The sequence below is a fragment of the Pinus tabuliformis genome, chromosome X (assembly GCF_031772625.1).
Source record: "Pinus tabuliformis cultivar Carrire ecotype Pingquan chromosome X, CPIR1, whole genome shotgun sequence".
In the NCBI taxonomy this organism is placed as follows: Eukaryota; Viridiplantae; Streptophyta; class Pinopsida; order Pinales; family Pinaceae; genus Pinus; species Pinus tabuliformis.
Window position 1 is genome coordinate 1,683,240,249 of NC_142308.1, and position 17,143 is coordinate 1,683,257,391.

The 17,143-nt window shown below is 38.8% G+C and overlaps 1 pseudogene; it reads right to left on the reverse strand.

Annotated features, from left to right (window-relative positions):
- Window positions 1-15,210: 15,210 nt before the first annotated feature.
- On the reverse strand, window positions 15,211-16,080 carry LOC149146493 (protein ALTERED XYLOGLUCAN 9 pseudogene; annotated as a pseudogene).
- Window positions 16,081-17,143: the final 1,063 nt, after the last annotated feature.

Here is a 17,143-nt window from a genome sequence, read left to right on the forward strand (position 1 = left end):
ATGACCACCTTAATGTACCAATTTTCTAGGTCTCACATGATTTTTCTACCTAGGTCTTGATTCTCATTGAGTTGCCTTGTATACAGGTGATTTCCTTGCTCTCAGATCACATCTCTCAAATCAGCATTGTGTATCTTATTGTCCCAACCTAGGGTTTTGATTTGGTGTACTCTACTTTTGAGTCGATACGTCTGTACTACTCATTATCAATACTATCATGGATTTTTATTCTCAAGTGATATATACATATCTGTGTGCTCTCAGGTGTCACCTTGATGGATCTTCACTACTAGATCCATGATATTCCATTTCTATCATTGTACTGCCTGGAACAACTCTCGTTATTGTTAACTTCACTTTTCTTGATATTGCATGGTTTCTTTGACATATTCGCTTAACCCTTAGACTCTTAATCAATTATATGGATAGTATTTATCTGTTCATGAATGCTATTATTCTTGAATTGAATTGATATATTTCAAATTCTCTACTCTGGCATTCCAAGGCATAATCTTAATGCATACTGTTCTTGGAAAGAAGGTCTAATTTGAACAATAATGCATAGCTCTGGTATCTTCTGACTTGTGCTGTTGATTCCCTAGCAATATGCCCAGGTTTGTACACTTTGAATTCGTTATTCTTGTCACTGCCCCATTCTTAGTGTGCAATTAAGTAACACATGTTGCAGTGTGACTCTTGCAACCACTCTAGATTCGCTTATTTGGAAGATTATGTAGCTCATCGTAACTCATAACTATGTATTCCTCTGCCTCAGGATTATTAATGGCATTTTGTAAGTACTCATTGGTATCTATGTAGCATTCCACACAGGTCTAAAGACTAACGTAGGATTTCCTTTGAATAGTAACTGCTTGGGCCTTCTCTACACAGGTAACAACTCTGTCAATACAAATGTAGATGCCAGACTGTGTAACGATTCATGCCAATATAGTATTGGCCAGTGCTGGTGGCATAACATTTCTACTGCCATGTTGAATAACGCTAACGCTCTGGTCCAATTTAATGTTGCCATTTCCATAACATTGTCATCTATGCCTACTAACCCAAATTTAGGTTGATTTATCTGATCAAAGCTATGCATTACATAATGGTGTCAGCTCTCTTAAACTAGAACTTTATCTTTATGTTTTTCATTTGTCTTTCTTGGATCCTCGTGGTAGTTGTTATAGGATTGATAACATATAGATTTATGCGGCCACTTGCACTGAATGACAATACAATTGTCTTTTGCAAGGTTGGTTCTTTTGATCTTGATCACTAATAGTATCAAAAGGAAATAAATGCAAGCATATGCAAATATTTATGAAAGTTGAAATCATTCCAGTAAAAGAAAAGATGAGGGGAAAACATATACAACATAGACTTTCTTTTGAAAGAATCAAACTCTATTTGAAAATTTAACATTTTCAAGAAATGGCCATGGAATAAATATCCTATATCCCTTTGCATGCTTTCCTCTAAGGTTTGTACTACTCATTGTTTCCTTTCTTCCAATTTCTAATAAAGTTTATATTTAAAAAAAAAAAAAAACAATTGAGGATCTCACTAGCCTCAATCCAAAGGATTGGCAGTGGAACAAAGAAATGGCAATTTATTGACGTCATGAAAAGGATGGCAAAATGCAGCCATTTTGTTTGAAACTAAGGTAACTTTTAAATTCAGCAACTCTTCATTTTTTTCGGCCATAAATTTATTTTATCTAATTAGAGAATAATATATATATATATATATATATATATATATATATATATGTATATATATATATATATATATATATATATATATATATATATATATATATATATATATATATATATATATATATATATATATATATATATATATATATAGATAGATAGATATATAAATGTTTCCATTTATTGAGCCTCGTAAGTGAAATTTTATTTTATACCTAAATAACATGATAATAAAATTTCCTACTTGACCTTTGGTCGACAATCCAAGTTGATCAAGTGTTGGGACCTTGCTCCACCCATCAAGGTCACCTACACCATTCTTTGGAAAAGGTCTAAGTGAGGTGGGCAACTTATAGCAAGGTCAGACTTTGCATTTTGACTCCACTGTCTTTCGAAATTCAGTGTACACATCAAGGATGTATTAATGTAAGTTAGGATGGAATGAAGGAGGATTGGGACTGATTGGATTATGTGTGGAACTCATATATCTCTGTATTGAAATATCCAGTTTTCCAATCTTGAATTTTCACTTTGTATCACCACACCTATGATACTGCGATATATATATATATATTTGTGCTGGTTAGACCAAGTGATTAGCATACTTAAATACTTATCTATGTTGTATTTTTCTTTAGCTTTCTTTATCTTGCTTTCAGTGTTACCTAGGAATTCCTTTTGTGCGCCCACATTGTATTCACACTGGATGTATCATTTAGTCCCATTGACCTACTTTTGTGAACATTAATGTACTTATCTTATCTTATCCGCAATCTGGCCAAATATAATACAAAGACAATCCTGACAAACTAGAAGAGTTTTACAATCATACCTTAGGGCACTTTCATTGCTGCTGTATATGTGTGTTGCAACCAACAAAGGAAAACAGATGAGCCTTGGTGTTGTTGGGAAAAGTATCCAATTCGGAATGCCCCTATCCCACTCTAAGAGGTGATAGTGCCTTAGCAACAAACAGGTAAACTTATTCGAGTATTCTTCTTTATGAAATGTAAGTGAGGAAGAAGGATCCAACTAACCTGTATCTTCCGCTAGTTTGTCGATCCAAATCACTCCTCTCTTCAGTAGCTCCCAGCTTCTTGCTCCTTCACTGGCCCAGCTTCACCGAATTCCTGCAAGATCACAAGAGAGAGAAACTACACAAAGATACAGATATACATTCATAAAAAGCTCAAGATCAGATTAAGCTAAACATGTAAGCATAACAAAACATCATTGGTATACAACATGTAGGAGAAACTCAGATAGTTTATTGATATGATAATAAAGTCCAAGAGGAGATACAACCAAGTGAGTTCCGATCCAGCATCTACCTCCCAGCAAAGGAATCCCTTCCTCTCCTCCAACAAAGCATAAATCACCCAATGTGCTAATATCAATCCCAAACCAACAGGAATTCTCTGCAAAGTACAAAATTCCAGCCTCCTGAACCTCTGGGTGAGAGATCCATATATAGAAGTAAGCAGAGAGGATGAGTCAGCTTATGTTTTGACTTGTGGCTTCTCTCTGTCAGTTCTTGCTTCCACTTGGAGGTTGAGAACCTCTTACTCATCACTAGTCGAATTCATTGAGGCAAGTGTCATTGGAGAAGATTCTGGAAGCTTCCAGGGTCTTTCCACCTCGTTGAATGAACTTGCCATTTGTCATTTCCCATTCAGCACACCCTAGTAGTGCTTCTACCTGTGTTGCAGTGCACCTAGCCAGTGTAATCTCTGCATTTCAGCGCAGACAGCTAGTGGAGCCTCTGAATTGATCCTGAATTGACTATTTCTGAGTGGTTTTTGGTGGAGAACTTCTGGGAGAAGCTGTCATTGGTTGACCTTGTTCCTCTAGGGGTAGGAACAACTCATTTAGGGACTTTGGATCCCTTGGATTATGGACATTTCATGCTCAATGCTGTAAGGCACAAAAATGTCTATAACAGTTGCCCCCTAAAGTATGAGGCCGTTTATCGGGTGAAATGCTTTATTAGGAGGATCCGAAGTTCTTCCAATGCTGGGAGGAGACCTGTAATAAGATACAATACAATACATTATTTTTCATACTGCTTTCATGATCTAGCTGAGGCGGGCATTCCCATGCTCAGCTTTATAAATTCATTTTTATGTACATAGGACAGACAATTGTCTGACGATAGACTGATGATCCTGCTGAAATCATCATCCTTTGGTAGGATGATTGTCTGTGCTGCAATGTTGTACATGTCAATGTCTTTATTTTTCTTGAATATATATCGCAGCCCGGATGGATGAAACTAGATCTGGGTTCTTCAAACTCGTTCGATCTTCACTCTAAGTACAAGTCGATCCATGTGAGAAATGTTCTGAAGTCGAACATGGAAAGACATCACTTGATTACCGGTCAATGAGGTAAACCGTTAACAAGCGCGAGAGGAATCACCAATAATGATAATGACCCTCAAGGTACTGCAGTACAATTCACGTGGTGTGAATAAAGGACTTGGCGTCGAACACCACGCAAAATCTTTCGGTCGAAGTTCATTGATGTATACCTGTCGCCGGAAGTGAGAAACTTGCCATTGAGGCATGCAAGCTTCAAAGTACTGAAGGGGTTGTTCCTAGATCAACTTCTTGGATAATGAGATGATGTCGACAAGAAGTGATCCGTCAAAGGAGGGCCTTAATGTATCCCACATCAGTGACATGGAACGGAGCAAATGATTTTGATGGAGGTGAAAACAATCTGATGATATATGGTTTAGGGTGGTGGTCATGAAAATAATGAAGGATAATGTATGGTAGTGGATGGGACACAGTTGACTTCTCTGGATGACTTCTCTTGAACATATCGGAGACACTTGTGTGATGGATTGGTAACATTTACCCCAAAGGTGGATGGTATGGCGAGACCATGGTGATGTGACCGGTGAATGAAACAACCCAACCCGACTCAGGCACGGAGTGGAAGTGTCATGTTCAAGAGAGACTTGCTACCAATAAAGTTCTTTGAGTTTCTTCCCAATTTTTCCCCAGTCATTGCTGACCAGTACCTCTTTATTTTTGTCAAGCTTGAGGAGGATAACATATGCTTGTTCTATAATTTGCCCTTCGGGCAAACCCATCGCTATGTTTTAACGAGCCTAGCGATAGTGAAACTCGTTCTCGTCTAAAGATAAGTTTGTCGCTATTTAATGCTTTTAACGAGTCTAACGACAAAGATAACTCGGTCCTTTTCATTTTTAGAGAGTATGAAAAGGTACATAAAGTTAACTCCGAAAGTCCTTTTTCGTCATCTAATCCCTTAAGTCCGAAAAAGTATAAAACCATACAGAAGGGATGAATTTTCGATAGTTTTTACGAGCCGAACAAAACAAGCGCTCGATCTTTTTGTGCAATAATCCCTCAGGTCCAAAAAGATTAAAATCTAGAGGAGGGATAGCACTTCCGGTCGCTTTAACGAGATGGAAGGCCAAAACTCGGCAATCTTTTCATATTTTACGAGTCAGATGAAAAGAGCTTAAAGAAGACTCGTCTTTTGAGGAACGAGTGATGAAACGGGTTAGCAGCTGATTCTAGGTAAGGGTTGGAATTTTCCAAGCACGACAGTGTCACAAGGATGGCTAGTGAAATCACTCTTCGCAGCTGTTCCTCAAAATGGGTAAACAATCATATGGAGGTGAACGATCGGCCAATGGAAAAGTGGAGGTGACGGTGCAAACACGACCAAGGATTTAATGGTTGATAATGTTACGTTCACGGTGGTTATTTACCAGAGGATAGTTCATTTTTTAACGAGCTTAAATGCGGGTTGAAACACTTGCTCGATCTTATGTTTATTTTTTAACGAGCATGAACTATGTGCTAAAACTGCTCGATAATCCAGTCATATGATAAGAATGTCTCGTGTAAGATTCCATTTTTTATGGAGCTTGCGCCTTACAAAGCTATGCCCCGCATCCTTTCATTATGCAAGTTTGGAAACGACTAATCCTACGAGTTTAAAGGGTTAGACCTACGGGTTTAAAGGGAGGACCTAAAAATTTTAAAAATAAATAGCCGCCCCTTGCTTGCACTCCAAAAGGTTTGCATGCCCCCAGGTATAAAATACGATTTCAAGGTTACCTCTACTTCACTTCCGCCAAAACAATTGTTTTACCGAGAGAGGCCTACCTCTTTCAGGTTACCCAAAGATTGTCCTGTTAATCTTTCAAACAAAACACTTCTTCGGCGATGTCCACCGAGATGAACAAAGGTGAGTGACTCTGTTCTGTCAAACACATAACTTTGACAAAAGAATCTTATTCTAGAACAACCCCTCTTCCAATCACGGACGGGGTACGGACTAGTCATATTCTCCCGCGGAAACCTACCCTATACCCAAAGTTTTCTTGCCGAAGCAGACCAGGACGCATGCCCCCTGGGTTCCAGTCATATCCTTCCGAATCACTCGCGCTCATCGGGAGGACGGACCGTAGGTTGAGACATTTCTTGCGTGAAGAGACCATTTAGAGACAGTATATGACTATTTGCGATGCGTGATCCAGGAAATGAAAGCTGGTCCACGAGCTTGACCACTCTTCCTTCGTGCGGAAAACACATTACTCTAAAGAGTGAGGAGACGATGGCTCCCATGCAATATATATAGTCTCGTCCAAGGAGTAGGTTATAATCCAAGGGTCCTTGAACGACCATCACGTTCATTTGAACGGTCTTCCCTTTCAATGTGATAGGCACATTGGGGAGGATCCCTAAAGGTCGACTGGTTCCTTTATCAAAGCCTGTCAGATTTCTCATTTCAGGCAAAAGCGCTGGCGAACCAAGCGCTTTCCAAGCAGTGGAGGAAAGGATACTCGTAGATGCCCCTTCATCAATGATGGTGCCATCCATCACCATTCTGTATATTTGGACGATAATTCTGGATGGTATGCTTGCTGGCAAACGGGGTCTGCCTAGTTGGTTCCAGTCGAAGGAGACAACTAGGTTGCTTGGTGGTGGGACCGAGTAAACAGCCGGGTATCGCTCTGACGGACTTCCTTCCTACGATAAAGGAATGGGGGGAGTGCCCCCATGCTCGTCGGAATCTGTGTTGATGAAGAGAATTTGGATGGTGTCATCTTTATCCTCTTCAGTGACTGTATCATTCGAAGATAAATCCTCTGAAGGCAAGACCGGGTCAACTGCCGCCTTGACCTTTTGACTTTCATCGGGTATGGATTCAGCTGGTTCATCTTCAATGACCGACGCTTCAGCTGACCACTTGAGCAGGCCAGCTGGATTTTCAACTAACGAAGGACTCGACAAGAGTTTTTTATATCCAGGAGGAAGTCGTAACGGTGAAACCGGACGATCATCCAAAACTCTTTTCGCTTCATCTAAGAAGGGAAAACGGTGGATGGCGTGATTGCCTTTGCACAGTCTACAGGGAGATCTAGCTCTCCCTTTTTGTCCAAGGACTTCACTCTCGCTAGTTGACGGTATGCATTCAACATGGCCATCAGAGGTTGATGCTACCGGATTGTGCAAACGGGGAGACCAGTCCCTTAGTATCCGAGGGATGCAGGGACAATCTCTGTGGAAGTGGTCTCCCTTGCATATGACACATGGCGATTTAGGCCTAGTCAGTTCTGTGTGTGGATTTCTGTCAGACGACACTTGTTTGCCCCCAGTCGCTTTTGGCTCCTTCTTCTTCTTCTTCTCTTTCTTCTTCTTTTCCTTCTTCTCCTTAGGAACCTGGTTTTTTGTTTTACCAGTTCCGTCAAGCGAAGAGGAAGGATGAGAGGAAGAATTAGAGGATGTAGAAGCAAGGATAATTTTAGGGGCGAATGTTCGCCCTTTGGCGAAATTAAGGGGTTTTAAATTTTTAGTGGGCGAATATTTTGTATCATAGTACATTTTTACAAATCACCTCAAATAGCCCACCTTATTTTAAGGGAGAGGGTAAAAATGGTAAATTTAGCCCTTGAAATTAGGACTTACAACCTTCCATTCGCCCATTTTCAAGAATAGGTTTTATTTAAGTGAATCCATTCGCCCATTTTCAAGAATAGGTTTTATTTAAGTGAATCCTATGGGCCAAATACCATATTTATAAAAGAGGTATGGTAAATTAATAAAAACATAAATAAATGAGAGGTATGGTAAATAAATAAAACATTTTTTATATTTACTCCATAAGTCACCTTATATACATGTAAGGGTGTAAACAAATAAAAATATAAGTAAAGTGGAGGTATGGTAAATAAATAAAACGTCTTTTTATACTTACTCAGAAGGTATGGTAAATCAATAAAAATATAAATAAACTAGACGTATCGTAAATAAATAAACCTCTTTTTATATTTAGTCCATAACCCTCGTTCTATTTATGAAGGCTCAAGAAGGAGGTTTTATTTAAGTGAATCCTATGGGCCAAATACCATATTTGTAAAAGAGGTATGGTAAATTAATAAAAATATAAATAAACGAGAGGTATGGTAAACAAATAAAACATTTTTTTATATTTACTCCATAAGTCACCTTATATTTACGAACACTCAAAAAATGGGTTATATTTAGGTGAAACCTATGGCCAAAATACTATGGGACAAATACCATGGACTAGATTGTTATTAATACCATGCAAAAAACCATTATTAACCCTAATATTAGAATTAATAAAAATAAAAATGGCACATGGTATTGACCCATGGTATTCACCAAAATGGCACATGGTATTGACCCATGGTATTCACCTGGAATGTAGCCTATTTAAATGGGGGAATTAAACCAACATGTAGCCTATGCTAAAATTCACTAGGACTTTACAAAGTTTTATTATTTAGTGAAAGACTCGCCAAGATCTTATAAGATTTTATAATTGAGTAAAATATTCGCCATGCCTGGCGAGAGATTCGCCAAAAAATTATATATACATATTATATTATTGATAAAATCGCCTTCCATTTTTTCTATATACGATGGAGATTCGCCCATTTATTATATTTATAAATTTAGCGGGGGTTCTTAAAATTTTCCCTGTGTAGAAGGCTGGTGGGAAACTCTGGACTGGTCTAACTGTTGATTCGACTGTTCAGGAATAGTGGTGTTCTGAACGACATTGGTTGAGAAGAGCCTGACCGGCAAGCCAATTATCAGTCCTGGAACCGACAATGTGGCCATATGGGGCGCACCAACATCTCCCCAAGAGGAGAAGGGACTAGGATTTCCACCAAGGGGAATTCCTTGGTTGGTGGGTTCCATTTTCTCAACTTAAAGATCAATGCAGGAAAAAGGGGTGATTGTTCCGTTTAAAATAAATTTTAACGACGCTTTAGACACAACTTGCTTTTTCAATTTTAAAGAGTCGAGAAAAAGCTAAAGATGACTCTAGTCTCCTTCGATGTTTTAACGAGCCTGAAGTGACAAATGCTCGGATGGACTTTTTCTGTTATAGAGTCTGAAAAAGGCCAAAAGGAACTGCTCTGGAGTTCTAGGTAGAGGGTGTGCCAAACTTTTCGCAAAACCGCTGAATACTTTTTAAGGTACGGGCGGTCAATCTTCCCGAATGCTGTGTTCAGTGAATTGCGATCAGTAGGGCAGCCGACACGGCTTCCTAAGGATAAAGGTTTTATGCCTATAGGGGTCTCCCAATATATACTCGATGGTACGTGGGAGCACAATCCGTACTGGCGCTATCGTTCCTCAGGAGGAATCACCCAACCATTAGCGAGATCGACAATCACCAGGTTTTACGACGCCGGAACACGTCTCTAGCCTAGACCTCTATGTTGTGCGTTAAGTTACAAAGCGTTGTTAAGTTCATTCAATTTATTTTAGGTTGATATTTCTTAGAAGTTTTCCTTTTTGGATCACCACGAGATGTATGATACAATTCCTAAATGCAGTCTAAAGATGATAAGCAAGCTTTTATATCTTTTCAACAATGAAAATCCTAGCTACAAGGGGAAAAGGAAGATACAAACTTTTCTCAAAGAGCATAGAGCACACTGTAATGCACTTTTCCCTAAATCAACACATGCAAACTATCAAAATGCAAATGCACAAATGCATGTATTTGTTTTCGCTTTCTTAATATTGATGGCTAAAAAGAAAGCTGTTGTACAAATTTGAATTCGATTTCAAGTGAAAACATAAACAAGTTCCTTTTTCGAAATCAAAAAGACGATTACGACACCTTATGATTTACTTGTTTCGACACTAGAAATGCATAAATTCAAACCAAACGACAAAAGTAAAAGCTCAATCAACTGTGAACAGCAAACAAACTCACTCCTAAGATCAAAACGACACTTATGATAGGTCTAGATCTAAGGGCGATAGTATGACTAGTTTACTTTTGTAATGGGAAACTGCAAATGATGTAACAAATACACAAAGAAAAAATACAGTTTCTTTATACAACTGAGGCGGAATTTAGGCAAAGAAAAGGGGTTTCAGATAGGTACACTGACTGATAACAGGCTGCAAAAAACAGAGATAAAACTGAGCAAAAGGAAGCAGGGAACCACAGCTGCACAAGGCAAAGACTGATCAGCGCACTCCCAACACAGAGGTTTTGACATTCAGCGCAGGTAGCCTTCACGGGACCTGCATTGAAATGCAGAACCTCTTCACAGAGTCTGCGCTGAAGCAGAAACGAGAGTTGTTTCTGGGTTCTGGGTTACGGTTTGCAGTTAAATCAACAGTTTTTGGCCGGATCAAAGCTATCAATTAGGTACAATTAGGAGGATGATTTAAAGGAGGACTAAGATCTATCACAAAGGGCTGTTAGAGCACTTGTGGATCAGTTTGTTCAGATCATAAAAACAGGCCCAGTGAGTGGGCTAGAGTGGCAGATCTCTCCTTTGCATTTGACAATGGCAAATGCATTTCGATTCGGCACTCCTGAGTTTATGAGAAGAACAACACCAGAAACACAAATAAACTAACAAGATACTCTCCCCAGCGGAGTCGCCAATTTGTTGTTGGGAAAAGTATCCAATTCGGAATGCCCCTATCCCACTCTAAGAGGTGATAGTGCCTTAGCAACAAACAGGTAAACTTATTCGAGTATTCTTCTTTATGAAATGTAAGTGAGGAAGAAGGATCCAACTAACCTATATCTTCTGCTAGTTTGTCGATCCAAATCACTCCTCTCTTCAGTAGCTCCCAGCTTCTTGCTCCTTCACCAGCCCAGCTTCACCGAATTCCTGCAAGATCACAAGAGAGAGAAACTACACAAAGATACAGATATACATTCATAAAAAGCTCAAGATCAGATTAAGCTAAACATGTAAGCATAACAAAACATCATTGGTATACAACATGTAGGAGAAACTCAGATAGTTTATTGATATGATAATAAAGTCCAAGAGGAGATACAACCAAGTGAGTTCCGATCCAGAATCTACCTCCCAGCAAAGGAATCCCTTCCTCTCCTCCAACAAAGCATAAATCACCCAATGTGCTAATATCAATCCCAAACCAACAGGAATTCTCTGCAAAGTACAAAATTCCAGCCTCCTGAACCTCTGGGTGAGAGATCCATATATAGATGTAAGCAGAGAGGATGAGTCAGCTTATGTTTTGACTTGTGGCTTCTCTCTATCAGTTCTTGCTTCCACTTGGAGGTTGAGAACCTCTTACTCATCACTAGTCGAATTCATTGAGGCAAGTGTCATTGGAGAAGATTCTGGAAGCTTCCAGGGTCTTTCCACCTTGTTGAATGAACTTGCCATTTGTCATTTCCCGTTCAGCGCACCCTGGTAGTGCTTCTACCTGCGTTGCAGTGCACCTAGCCAGTGTAATCTCTGCATTTCAGCGCAGACAGCTAGTGGAGCCTCTGAATTGATCCTGAATTGACTATTTCTGAGTGGTTTTTGGTGGAGAACTTCTGGGAGAAGCTGTCATTGGTTGACCTTGTTCCTCTAGGGGTAGGAACAACTCATTTAGGGACTTTGGATCCCTTGGATTATGGACATTTCATGCTCAATGCTGTAAGGCACAAAAATGTCTATAACACTTGGCCCATGAAAGCTCATATATTAAATATATGAAACATATCTGTGTTGAACAACCACTGAGATAATCATACAAATTCTAACCTTTATTATAATGCATATGTGCCATAATATGCAGTTAAACTATGGAAACATAGTGTTTGCGTCTCAGCCACAAAGAATCTCAAACAAATGGCTATCATCCGTCATTGGTTGTGGTAGCAGTGAAAAACGATTAGTGCTGTAAATTGATTGTGCGTGCATTGATTGCTTCACAGTGGGACAATTACCGTAAACACGAAAACAACTAGCTAATTCAGGGTAATTAAGGGTTGGACCCACTCCACATGCAACCCCCTTGAGAAAATGAATATTCAATATATGTTTACACTCTCCTGGAATTTCATACTTGCAAGTATACATTACTCCATGTCAAGGCTCATCACAAACCACCATAACTTTATAACTATATATCCATAAAATTATGCCAATTTATTATTGCTTTTAGTGGCAACTAAAGACATAACTAATATAGCGAAACCAGCATAAATATTAAAAATGCAAATATCCATTAACTACATAATTAATTTCATCAAAAACACTCAATTAGTGAAGCATAATAATGGAACAATGTATCTAATGTCATAGCAAGAATTGCATGTATATAGCAGGAAAGGAGGAGCTTTCCAAAATTTCCAATTTGGCACTAAAATTCTTGGGTGTCTATCAATAATAACTTATGTTCTTGCTCATCTTCCATAAGTTATGACGATTTGGATGCCATGAAGTGAATAGATCATGCCAATTTCGATTAATTTTATAGTCTCAGGGAAGTTGTTTGACATTGAGCCAATAACATGTTCAGATCAAGAGATAATGGGTGGCCAGGCCAATTGGTGGTCCATGGAGTCATGGCTCTACTCATTTAATCAATGTACATTGTTCCTTCCATCGCTGATTACACAAAGAACTATTAAAATGTTACCTGGAAAATGGTTTGGAAGTTTGAAATAATATCTCTTATAGTCTAGCTAGAAACCCAAATTTACCTGTAGCTTAGGTCATCAATATGGAAAAAGTATCCTGTTTTTTTTTGTGAAGTGTCACCATCCTCCTTGACTACAAGTGAAAGACTATGCCTAATTCCATTCTATGAGGAAATTAAGCAGAGTCGAATTGATTCTAAATATGATTCGATCCTAAGTCAAGCTCATCAATTTGATTCGTAATGAGGACTCAAAATCACAAGTCAAACATTAGTTAGATTGACTTGACAAATCTAACTCAAATTGACTTATTATGTCCAAAATCCATATTGTTTTGTAGTTTGAAATGCATTATAATTGAAAATTTGCATTATATGTAAAATTTTGACTTCCATATTAATGAGAAATATCATTGTTTTTATTTCTCAAGCTTCTCCCAAACCATGGTGATGAATGAAAATTTATAAGCCACTCCTCACATGCCATGGTGATGATTCAAAAATAAGAAGTGGCATTTTCCAAGGCATGGTAAGAAGGCAAGTGCATATAAGCATGAAGTAATGTTCCAACCCTGCAATCCTGGGCTATAAGAAGATATAAAAAAGAAATGAAATGATAGTTCTTGGTATAGAAGAGAGCTGTTCCTGCATTTTTAAATGGACATGGATGACTACAGTCAAATTTTAAGTTTCAACACTGGGTTTCTATGCAGATTCCACGAAAAAATGTGTAAGCATAAGCTTTTGAGCCCACACCCATGACATTTCAGTGGTGATTGTAAATTTCTAAGTGGTGTCTTTCAAATCATAGTATGCATAACCATCTTGTGTGAACTAAGGCTTTCTCTGAAAAAAAAAAATGAAGTGTTGTATCCAAGAGTGCACTTGAGAACTTGTGTTGTGGAAAAGTCTATATAATTTGAACTGATGGTAGAATTGTTGATGGTGGGTACGTGGGTGAAAAATGTACTACTCTCAGAAGACAGGCTCTACAACTTCGGATGTCTTGTAGCCATTTTGGTTAATGTAATTAAAATCACATTTTGACATGAAAGGATCAAGTTAGCATACCTTGGTCGTAAGATGAATATGAGATCTGCAATTTCAATTAACATGAAATCCCAAAACTATTGAAAATAATTTTATTCTTAGTTGTATAAAGAAGTAAATTCATGTGTTCCATTAAGGATACTTCAGATTTGAAGCTCTACTAAAATCAGTGTAATTATATACTTCTATATTGGATTTTATGGTCTTGATCAAATGCAGCTTTGTCAGTGAGCACATTGAAACACTAGAGGAAATTGACATGGAATACAAAGAATTGGCCCTTCAATCTAGTATTGTGAACTGGGAGTGTGTGCCAGCATTGGGATGTGAACCTACCTTCGTTTTAGATTTGGAAGATGTTGTAATTGAGGGGCTTCCTTATGTTGGAGCAAAGGCTGTGTCAAATCTTGAGGCTCGCCGGGTATATAAAAACACTGAAAGCCATGTTCAATCTTTATGATTACTGCTTTACTTTTTTCATTTTGGATTACTAATGGAATTTGGGATGATAAAACCCCAAAATATTATCTGGTGTTGCAATATCTTCAGTTTTTTAGAGTGTAGCATAAACCACAGGCTATAGTTCTTTTTCATGTTCTAGCATAACTAGACTAGCGGTTGATTACATTGACACTTATTTGTTGTACAGACATTGGTTCTAAATCTAAAAAAAAACAACTAACTGTGTGAATATATAAATTTAAGCCCATGCACTTGGCATTCAAACTTGTTTCTGGCCAAAATCAAAATTGATAAGGGGCAACCTCCAAGCCGTGGTGACTATATCTCTGTGACTAGGGGAGTTGTCTCAAGGGTAGAACTGACACAATATGTGTATGGGGCTTCTCATCTTATGGCTATATAGGTTGATGTAACTATCAACCTAGGTAATAGTGGAGGCCCAACAATTATGAAAAGGTTGCTAGTGTAGCTTTCCAAAACTTGTCCCGGGTAGATTAGCACTTAATAAAATGGAGGTGAAATACATCGAATTGAATGGCCATAGAAATAAACTATCAACATAGCAGAAAATAATAAAAATCAATTCTGCATGTGTTGCTGTGTGCAGGTGTGGGTACAAGAGCAGGTATAACATGGATGAAAATCCTTCTAAATTCATCTTCAATGATGTGGTAATTTTCCATTGTGAAGGAGGGTGTTGTCACATGATACATCACAGGTGTAGTCGATGGAGGGGTCAAAGAATCGATTCAAATCTGATAAAAATGGAATCAAAACGTATCGAGTTGAACGTTAAAGATAACAATGATCGATGATTTGATTAAGAGGAGATCAATAAAACAAAATTGAATGGTTCAACAAAGTGAAGGGCGGGTAACATTGTTCTAATGAAGAGGGTAATCCTTCTTTCAAGAATTAGAAGGAATCGGTTATCTCTGGACCGGAAGGAATGTTAGACAATTAGTAATTTACTTTGGCCATCCAATGTCATTGAATTTGCACAAACTGATTTGGCAAGCACACTCCCCGTCCACACAAGGTCAAAATTTCACTTGTTGGGACTTGACCAGAAGAGCATTCAACATTATCTGCACAACAACTTCATACACAGCACCCTTGTAATGCATCCCATCATCTGTGCAATCGGGTCCACAACCTCTGCTTAAGCTCTCGATGTTAAGCAGCATGAGAGGCCCTCCCGTGGACCGCAAAAGCTTGCTATTATGGAGTTCTTCGGCATAAGCAGCACACATCTCTTTGGTCATATTCTGCCTATTTACCTCTGTGTTCAACATACCATTAATTAGAATCGAAATGCCAAGCTAGAACATATGGGATGCTTGAACCACAACACGATCAGCATCAAACCCTTCGGTGCCAAAATGTGGAGACAGAGGCAGGATAGAGACAACAGAATTTTGCAGTCTACACAGTGCTTTACCATAATGACTAGCATTGGTGACGTGAAGCATATGCCAAAGTCCTGTTCCCATGACCAGAACATTAGGATACCTGTTGCCATGGTGAACATTCCCCAAAAATCTGGTTAAATTCACTGCAAAAGGTGCCCAAATAAGATCTACCTTTAGCCCTCTTTCCTCCAACACAAATTCATAATCACTATGTTGTTTGAAAAGATTATTTGATATGGATTCAATGGATTCCAGTATCAGTTCTAACAGTGAGAGAGCCAGGCACCGAGCCTCTGAATCCCCAGCAATGGCAATCAATGAACCATTGAGGAGATCCAGAGTATCGGTCCTGTTCAATCTTTGAAACCCACATCCAGATTCAATAACCTGAGCATTCCAATGCCATGTTCTGGATCCATTGAATGATGAACTATTATTATCATCAAAACCCTTGTTCTCCTCCCAGTCTACTTCATGGAGGACTAACTCGCAGGGCATTGGGGAATTTGACTTATCTAAGCTAGGAGATGACGTAAACGAAGAAAAAATATCGGAAATACTTGGAAAATAGGGCATGAGATGAACCCCTACCGCTAAGGTTATGAAGAGAGCCTCCGCTGAAGAAGAACACTTTGTTCCGGCTGAGGTGCCACCCCACCATCCCCATTGGAAGGAACAGAACAATGCAGGCTGCCAATATGCCCTGCTGGATGCCACCAACCATGGTTGCTCTTCAATTTTATTGAATTTATGGATCCGGGCACATCTTCAAGGGCTCCAAACCAAAATCGTTCGTGTGCTCGGAGATGTTGGTCAGTACTACGACTTGCATCGATGAATGACTCGATCCTGAGATGTACTCGCACTACGCCATTGAAAATATGGTCAAACCAATCAAGCTTTTGCTAGTGGAAGAAATGGCAGAGTCAAACCAAATGCAAATGGAATACAGAATCCTATCATAAGTGAAGGCCAGTAGCTCTGGGTGGGGATTCACATCAAATGACAAGGACACTTTGGGTATGAATTGCGGGTTTAGTGGGTTTTGGGTCCAGATTTTGAACCTGGCTCTGATACCATGTGTAAAGGCCTAATTCCAATTATTAGAGCTTCAATCTATTACACATTAATAGATCTATTTTTTTTTGCTGATTAAAGTAATAAAAGGAGTTTGTTGACCTTTTCACATAGCTTTAAACATTTAACATCTTATCATTTTATCATAAGCAACATAAATTAAGGTGAGTATTCCATCAACTTAATAAAAGTAGTCCATGGAAAAATACCTGTTCCGGCGGTTGATGATGATACCTTTGTCTTATAGCTCATGCTGAACGCTCCTTCTCACCGACCCAACCGGATTTACCTCCCAGCCAACTAGGAAATAAATTCCTAGCCCAGGAAACCTCCACAGGTTCCCTAGCCCTCCGTGCCCAAGTCCAACCAGATATAGTGTGTCCTCAAGAAGAATGTGCAAAACTAAATAATGATACTTTCCTCCTCTCAAACCCAAGAAACCTCCACAGGTTTCCAAGGTCTCCCAAAATCATGACAAGTCCAA